Raw genomic sequence first — 9,582 nt, forward strand, 5'->3', positions numbered from 1 at the left:
CAGTTTTGCTTACACAAAACATAGAGTTTATTTTTGTATTTTTATTTATTATTGTATTATTTTCTATACAAACAACTGTATATAGCCTCTGAACTCAATGGTTGTAAAAATCCAATGAGATAATATATATAAAAATACTTTGTCAATTATAGCACTTTATGTAGATGAAACATAATCCTTGGACTAAAATTTGACTTAAAGTGTCATAAATGCCTTGTTTAGAAGTAGGCTTAATACTTCCATAACCTTCTATATAACTAGTACTACAGATGTATTGCTGGGTTCAGAATATTGGGTTTTAAAAAAGTACCAAGGAATCAAAATGACCTGCTTGACTTGAATAGGCACAATAGAATCAATTAAGTGCATGAGTTCAAATCCTTGCTTTGCCTTTAATGAGCTGAGTAGCAGTAAGAAAATTATTTAATGAATCTAGGTCTCAGAGGGATAACATTATTACCTATTTCACAAAACTATGAGACATAAATAAGATCATGATTATAGAAGTCTTAGTACAGTGACTTTGCTGTGCCTGATAGTAAAACCTGAATAAATGTTAGCTATCATACAGAAGTTCTCAGCAAAGCACTAAGGTGAACTCTCTAGTTTAGAATGAATTTTATTGTTGTGGAGTAAGAGGAGGTCAACAAGCAGATTACTCAGTGCCTGACCTGCCGGAAGCCGGTCCATCCTTGCTGCTTGACATAGTCGATGCAGGAAAGAAACATCTGCACAGCATATGTTTCAAGGGACCTGGCGTATATAGCATACTGTTCTTAATATGTTTGCTCCCCTTAGCGCTATGTGTTTTAACCAAGGTCACCTCTCCGAGAAAGGTTGTTTCCCCAGGTAGGGATTTTTACCTGCAGTTAGGGAGGGAATAAAACCCCTTAACTAAGTGCCAGGCGGGTAGTTAATCACTTTAACTACAAACAATCACGCTTAAGCTACATAATCTTTACTCCCTGGAATGGAGATAAGAAACACCCTAACCTTTGCAATAGAAATTGACAGGATTAAAATCAACTGGTATAAATACAGATGTAACAAGACAACAAACACCAGAACTTGGCTGGAGATTCTGACCAGAACTTGGTTGGAGATCCTGACCAGAACTTGGCTAGAGATCCTAGACCGAACTTGGCTAGAGAACCTAGCTGGAGAACCTGACTAGAGAACCTGGATGGTCACAAGATGGCGGCACTGAAGGAGAATCAGAGCTACAGGCTGTCGTGCGGGCGGGTGAGTGACAGCAGCAAGGTGTCCATGTTTCACGTGAAGCTCACCGACAGTGCCCTGAGAGCCTTTGAGACCTACTGCGACAGCCAGGATTCTGTTTCACTGAGACCATCAATTCGATTTCAAGGAAGCCAAGGGCACATCTCCATCCCCCATCCAGACTGCCCCTCAGAGGCTCAGATCTTCTCCTTCTACCTCTCCAACATCGGCTGTGACAGCTCCCAGGGCAGTTTCAACTGCACCCAGCAGTACTTCTCCAGCCATGGGGATATACACCTGGACTGCTTGGGTAGCATCCAGGACAAAATCACAGTGTGTGCCACCGATGACTCCTACCAGAAGGCACGGCAGAGCATGGCACAAGCCAAGGAGGAGACACGGAGTCAGGGTGCCATCGTCATCAAGCCCGGAGGCCACTCCCTGGGCAAGAAGGTTCAGTTTAGGAAACCAGCCCCACAAGTGACGGATACTGTGCCCTCCCGGAAGTGGGGGACCCTCATTAACCTGGCAAATGTCCTCAAGAAAAGTGGTGTTAGCAGGGGCGTTGGGGTATCTCAGAGGCCTTTCCGTGACCGGGTGCTACATCTTCTGGCACTGAGGCCCTACCGGAAGGCTGAACTGCTGCTGCGGCTACAGAAGGATGGCCTGGCGCAGGCAGACAAGGACATGCTGGACAGCCTCCTCCAACAGGTGGCCAACATGAATACCAAGGATGGTACTTGGACACTGAAGGACTGTATGTACAAGGATGTGCAAAAGGACTGGCCTGGCTACTCAGAGGTGGACCAGCAGCTGCTAAAGCGCATGCTTATCAGAAAGCTGTGCCAGCCACAGAGTGCAGGTGGCCTCCCTGGAGACCCTGCTGCCGCCAGCCCCCCAAGAGAGCATGGGAGCTCAGTCTTACCCCCCCAGAAACGTCCTCAGCCTCCTGGTTTCATTGACCCCCTGGCCAAGAAGAAACCAAGGATATCGCACTTCACCCAGAGAGCTCAGCCCGCCGCCAATGGGAAGCTGAATGTGCCCCATGGCCAGGAGGCCCTACTGCCCACCCTTGGCCCACTGGCGGGCACAGATGCCCACCTACCCCCACGGCTGGATCCTCCGAGGGCACATGACCCTCTGGCTGATGTCAGCAATGACCTGGGCCACAGTGGCGGGGACTGTGATGACAGGGAAATGGCCACCCCAGCCCCCACTTCCTGCCTTAGCCTTCCTCTGCTGAAGGACTGTGCCCAGCCCAGCAGGCCCCACGGTGGCTCGTCTTGCGGCAAGTACAAGAAGAAATCCAACAAGCACAAGGACAAGAATAGGGCAGCTGGGGACAGGCATCGAGCCAGGCCACCAGAACTTGTGTCTGGCTCCCTTGGAACCCTGCCAGTCGACCTGGGTTTAAATGGGACCTGCAACAGCTCAAGCGTCCCCACGTCAACTTCAGAGACACCAGACTACTTGCTAAAATATGCCACTATCTCCTCCTCAGAGCAGCGCCAGAGCTACGAGAATGACTTCAACGCCGAGTTCGGTGAGTACCAAGACCTGCACACCCGCATTGAGCAGGTCATACGGCGGTTCACGCAGCTGGACGCCCAGCTCCGACAGCTCTCCCAGGGCTCCGAAGAGTACAAGACTACTTGTGGGCAGATTTTACAGGAATATCGCAAAATCAAAAAGACCAACTACAGCCAGGAGAAGCACCGGTGTGAGTACCTGCACAGCAAGCTGGCCCACATCAAGAGGCTCGTTGCTGAGTATGACCAACGGCGGCTGCAGCCTTGGCCCTAGCCCCAGCCATAAGGCAGCTTGCCCTCCCTGGATTGACCCTTCTGGATGGCAAGGGAGCTGGGGCTTTGGGGGTGGGGAGAGCTAAAAGAAGGGGGAAATTTTTTTTTAATTGATTTTTTACAGAGAGGAAGGGAGAGAGATAGAGTTAGAAACATCGATGAGAGAGAAACATCGACCAGCTGCCTCCTGCACATCTCCCACTGGGGATGTGCCCGCAACCCAGGTACATGCCCTTGACCAGAATCGAACCTGGGACCCTTCAGTCCACAGGCCGACGCTCTATCCACTGAGCCAAACCGGTTTCGGCGAAGGGGGAAAATTTTTATTTAACAAAATAAACACGAGGAAGACACATTAAAAAAAAAAGAGAGAGAGAGAGAACCTGGCTGGAGATCATAGCTACAGAACCTGGCTATGATGATCACCTGAGCGCTGCCTCCGTGTCATTCATTCTTCGCCGACTCCGTCCACACCTATGGGAACCCCTGGACCTGCTGGGGCTGGACCCCAACACTGACCCTAAGAAAATTCTAAATTGTATCTAAAAGGAGGCAGGAAGGCAGCTATTGACCCAGGTCAACAAATATTTATCAAGTAATTGCTACATGCCAAACACCCTGCTAGGCACAGTGGAATATCAGAAAATAAGTAAAAACTGACAAGTAGCTTATAACAGTACCAGTCTGGCAAATTATACAGGAAATAAGGCAGACTATGGAAAGTGGTATAAAACAGAAGACTATAATACTAAGGGTGAATTTTAAAGGTTTCATGGAGACAGACCCATGGATGGTGACATTTTTGGGTTAGCTCTAAAGGTTTGGACAGGCGGGGGGGCAAGAACATTCTACATGGAGCTGGAGGAAAGAAATAAGGATTTATCTCCAAACATTTAGCTGACTATTGGAGTTAATGGAGCATACATGTGCTATTGGCAGGAAACTTCAAAACAAGACAATATATTTTTTAAATCCCTGGATCAACCCTGCTCATGATAACCTACAAAATGGTTCCTATTTACTCACTAAATTTACTGTATCGTTTTTTTGTATTAGCTGTTTTAGAGGTCAAAGACATTTAGCCCATACTGAACCTCTGAAAACCATTTCAAGTAGGATGACCCAGCTTTTTATATGTTTTGTGAATATAAACCCATATTATAAGCATGACAGTTTACTGCTGATAAATTTCATAATAATATGAGTGATACAGAGAAAATCAGCTTATGATCCTAAATCTTACCAATAAAATCAGTTTGAATTGTTCTCTAACTTGGTGTCATTCCGACTTTAAGATTTGGGCTTTCCATTCTTCAAAATGTTAGAGATCGTTGCAGAATAGGGAACATAGGTGTGGACATAGGTGCAGAAATGCAGGTGCAGGAAAGAGGAAAACTAGTATCCAATATCTTCCAGTTTATAGGGGCGATGCCATCAATTGCAATGGTACTGAACTGTGCTGAGCAAATAGCACAAACTCCAAAAGGCACTTTCTGGAACAGAGGGGCATAGAGCAACATCAGCTCTACAACTGCTCCGTAATGTGCAGAAACATACACACTGCACGGTCTGTGGCATTTTTCTCTCAATGTCAGTGTCCTGAGTATTCAAATGTGTTGGGCACTGACTGCCGCGGTGTCTTCCTCCGCTCCATTGTACTCAAAGGGAAAGCTAGTGACATCCCCCCTGACTGAATGGCCTCTATATCCAGAAAAACATATAACTACTGTAAGAAGAGCATAAAGACTCTATTTCTGTATTTTTTTTTCTAAAATCTGAACTGCACTCTCTGAGCATAGGCATTCAGGCATCAGGTTCTTTAATTCTGTATCACTCTATTATCCCTCTCCCCCAAGGAATTCAAATGTAGCATAGTCTGCAGCTTACCAGCAGCATAAAATAAAATTTCAGAAAATGTCATAGCAACACATGAAACATTGAATGTCAGGTTCCCTTATGCTCATTGCGTTGCAAAAGGCAACCACCGATTATGCAACCTTGGAATGATATTTTACTTTGTAATTAAAAGCCAGGTCCCCTGTGCTTGTTATTTGCAGAGCATATGTGCAAACCAATTGCTCCTTGGGAAGGAAGAATGGTATCTTTGCACTTTGCAAGACCTCCGCCTACGATGTTGTTATAATTAAGCTATTTTCCTTTGTTAGCATCTCCCGCCTAACTTCACACTTAGACAAGTTATCAAGGAATCACCGATTAGCATGCACGCAGCAGCCCATTGTTCAGAACTTGGGGTACATTTTATTAGACAGTTTCTTTGTTCAATATGACAAATATTGCTTTTATTTTATTTTAATACAGAAAACTTCATCTGATATGTTCTCAGCCTGTGTTTTTCAATCCTAAACTGACATTATTGGATGATTTGAATATAATTTGAATAACAATGTGCCAATTAATTTGATGCTGAGATAAAGAAGGTATCTATAAAATTGCTGAAAACACACCATCTCATCTATGGTCTCTTGCTTCTCCTTTATTTGTAGAGCTCCAAACGTGAGAGGCATGCATTTTAATAAAGCCTCTTCGCTTGAAGTTCATTCATCTCAGTGAACTTACCCTGGATGCTGATATTGTGGGGCTTCTGTTATTCTGATACAACATAGCTTTTGATTTGCCTAAATAAATAAGAGTAACTACAAACACTTAAGTACTGTTTCATAACTTATTTTCAACCAGTGGAATAAATGCTCTATCTTACTAAGGTCCAAAAAGTTAAACTGCAATCATAAATGTAGGCATCTTAACAAATACAACACTTCAATTGAAATATTGATAAAACCTCAACCATGTGAGAGCAAAATCTTTTATATACCCAAATCTTTCCCTTTGTCAGTGCCAAATCCTTTTGATATTTGACTAATTTTAAGTGGAAATCATTCTTAAATATATTACACAATTTCCTGTCACCTTAAACAGGGCAAATTGATTGCAATAACTTTTCTTTTTGTTTCAAAATGACTCAGGGCCACTTTGAATTTAAATCATCATTTCATACTGTAAGATAAGAATGACCTCAAGACTTAACTGTTTTCCCTGTTAGTAAATGACTCCAGGCAACTGTTTTCAACTTACTGTAGCATTTCATGGTTTTTGGTTCCCTCTTAGCCACAGAAAGTTTAAATTTTCCTTCTGAATCTTGAAATTGTGCTTTCAAAGAGTAAAAAGTTGTCTCCTTTTTATGACTTTTACTCTACTTTGGACTTAGGAACTATATCAAGAAAGTTAAAACTATATAAAACCATGAGTATACAGACATCAGCTAAGGACTCACGGGGCATGTTTATCAATAAAGCAATGAGCTTTCGTGGGTGGATTTTCTAACGTTCATTTTGTCTATTCAGAGACCTTTATAGCTTGAGTCCTAGACCATTATTTCAGGTAGGTGAGCTACTGGTTCATCGAGTTCTCTATAAAAAGGGTATTGCTATGCTATCACTGACTCAAACTTCAGAGAAGGCAGGTAATTTCTTATCGGTTCCCGGAAAAGAGCTTTAACAAGATGTAGCTCTGCTGAAGATGAAATGGGACTTCTTCCTTGGCAGGACAGAGGGAGATGGAACCTTGGAAACCCAGGGGTTTCCTTCCCCAGAAATCAAACTTTCCATGACAACTCATCCTCCCAGGGAGGCCTCCGGAAATTCTTATCCCAGCGGCACCCCAAGAAGCCCACTTCCACTGGCAACAGGTGGGGACACGGAGGACACACTGTGCTATCCTCCTCTCTCCTCTCAGCGTCTACTCTCAATTCCAGTTAAGGTGGATGGAGCCACAGCTCACTTCTGCCATCCAGCAAGTTACTGTGACAATTCCATTTATATCGTCTTTTCATTGTTTTCATGGAAGTTTCAAAGGGGAGCTGGAAAATCTTTTTCTATAAAGACAGAAATTTTCCTGAAAGTTGAGAGGCCTGCCTACACACTTCCTACACAGACAAAACCTAACGTTAAATTTTTTCCTTGGGGAAAACATTATTGCTTGAAAACTCATTTTCTTAGGGCTGGCACAACAGCACATTAAAGCATGTGAAAACCAACACACGCACATGCTGATGTGCTGGGATTATCATTTTACCTAATCCTGAATGAGAATTTTTATGATGAAAGTATGCCGGATAGGGCAAAAGTAGGTTTACAATTATGAGTACATGAAGCAGAGTTTATTCTTGTATGGTTACTTATTAATTATTGTATTATTTTCCAAACAAACAACTGTAAACCTACTTTTCCCCCCACCCTGTATATCTTTGGTTAGCATCCATTTAGAGCTTTCTGATTCCTAAAGATCCAAAACTTACCACATGTCTTATTTTTAAAGGAAATTTCAAAGGCAATTGTTTTTATAGAATCATAAAGTAAGAAGAAGACCTTTAGCAATTAGCCCTTGCAAACCCTCATTTCACAGATTAGGAAGTAAACCCAAAGAAGTACCTCTTGATGCTGCTGATTTAATCACTAGAGGAAATGGCCTTCCTTAGGTGAAAGATCCCTAGGCTCCATTCGTGCTTTCATAATATTTACAATTATGATCTAGCTTACAAGAACTAACCCTTATAAAGATCTTTACAAAAGTTATCAAAAAGTAATCAGTTGGGGTAGGAGAGCACATAGACCTAAAATCCAGAATGCGTTTTTGGTTTTAAATAAGGCCTGGTGTGAAAATAAGGTGGAGGTACTGGCAATAAGTCCACATTTATATATTGAGCTTATTCAAGAAAATAGAAGATTACTAAGTGACATATAGCACTAAAAATATTGGTATATTAAATGTTCATACAGGCCACATCAATCAATTTAGAGATGGCTCTGTGTTACCTCTTTGAGTTCACACTCTCTATTCCTCCCCACAGGCCCCATCTCCTGCCTCCTTGCTGTCCTCTGAAAAAACCTCGCTCATTTCCACCCCAGAGCCTTTGTACTTGAGATTCCCCAGTTGGGAGACTTTTCCTCTGTTCTTTCAATGGCTGGACAGTAACTTCTCACTGTTCAGGTCTCTGTTCAAATGCTATTTCTTCCAAGAAGACTTTCCTGGCCACCTTAGTAGCCTCTCACCCTCTATCACACCATCTTGTTTTCTTTTCTTGGCACTTATCATGTTCTAATACTATATTTACTATTTGTTGGAATCTTTGTTTGAATGGGGAATTTTTTATGTTGTTGTCTTTTCCCACTAAGGTATAAGTTCCATTACGGCAGTGACTTTGTCTCTTTTATTTATTAATGTATCCCAAGGACCTAGAACTAAGCCTAGTGTGTACCAACTGTGATAGCTTTGTAATGGGTCACGTTGGCTAGGCTAAACTATATTTCCCAGAATTCCTTTTCTATTATGTTTTCAGATAGGCTAGGCTACAAAGGATATTCTCTTGTAATATTTGCAGAATGGAAAGGCGGCAGTACACTTTCTGCTCTAGGCCCTGTCCTAGTGGTTGCTGTCGACATGGGCAAGTTTATGAAAACTGGGAAGGTGGTGCTAGTCCTGGCCAGATGCTACTCTGGACGCAAAGCGGTCATTGTGAAGAACATTGATGATGGCATCTCAGACCACCCTTACACCATGCTCTGGGGCCGGAATTGACTATCTCCACAAAGTGACAGCTGCCATGGGCAGGAAGAAAATTGCCAGAGTCAAAGATCAAGTCTTTTGTGAAGGTTTATAACTACAGTTACCTCATGCCCACAAGATACTCTGTGGATATCCCCTTGGACAAAACTGTCATCAACAAGGACAGCTTCAGAGCCTCTGCTCTGAAATGCAAGGCCAAAGGGAGAACAAGGTCAAGTTTGCAGAGAGGTACAAGACCGCAAGAACAAATGGTTCTTCTGGTTTAGATACAGCTGCAGCTTTAGATCTTTTTTGTTTCAGTCATTAGAAATTCAAAACATAGCCATGCCAGTGTGGCTCAGTGGTTGAGCATCAACCTATCAACCAGGAAGTCACGGTTCGATTCCCAGTCAGGACACATGCCCGGGTTTCGGGCTCAAACCCCCGTGTGGGGTGTGCAGGAGGCAGCCAATCAATGATTCTCTCTCATCATTGATGTTTCTATTTCCCTCAATAAAATCAATAAAAATATATTTTTTAAAATCCAAAATATAAAATATTATTTTTTAAAGAAATGAGGTAGTAGCCATTTTATGGCATATACACAGCATGATTATATGTCACCATCTTTACTGATAGACCCAGCAAATAAAATTTTCTAAATTCTTCTTATATTTAGGACTGAATTTTCATAGGTCTAAATATAAAATTTCATTTTTTATAATGTAAATAAATTAAGTCATTTGTAAAACGATGCACCTGGTTGTGCTTTAGAAAAAATTAACATATTGTAGTTTAAAAGTCTTGAAGATAAACTTATTTTTTTTAATACAGATTATTTTGTCCCATCCGGGTGGCTCAGTTGGTTGGAGCATCATCCCATATACCAAGAGGTAGCCGGTTTGATCATGGATTGGGGCACTTTCAGGAGGCAGCCAATAGATGTTTCTCTCTCACATTGTTGTTTCTCTCTGTGTGTCTCTCTTTCTCTTCCCCTTTC

At 42.5% G+C, this 9,582-nt stretch overlaps 2 pseudogenes; both read left to right on the plus strand.

Annotated features, from left to right (window-relative positions):
- Nucleotides 1-1,194: 1,194 nt before the first annotated feature.
- On the plus strand, nt 1,195-3,021 carry LOC102425090 (annotated as a pseudogene).
- Nucleotides 3,022-8,477: 5,456 nt separating this feature from the next.
- On the plus strand, nt 8,478-8,951 carry LOC102435283 (annotated as a pseudogene).
- The last annotated feature ends 631 nt before the right edge of the window (nt 8,952-9,582 follow it).

Source organism: Myotis lucifugus, unplaced genomic scaffold (assembly GCF_000147115.1).
Source record: "Myotis lucifugus unplaced genomic scaffold, Myoluc2.0 scaffold_11, whole genome shotgun sequence".
In the NCBI taxonomy this organism is placed as follows: domain Eukaryota; kingdom Metazoa; phylum Chordata; class Mammalia; order Chiroptera; family Vespertilionidae; genus Myotis; species Myotis lucifugus.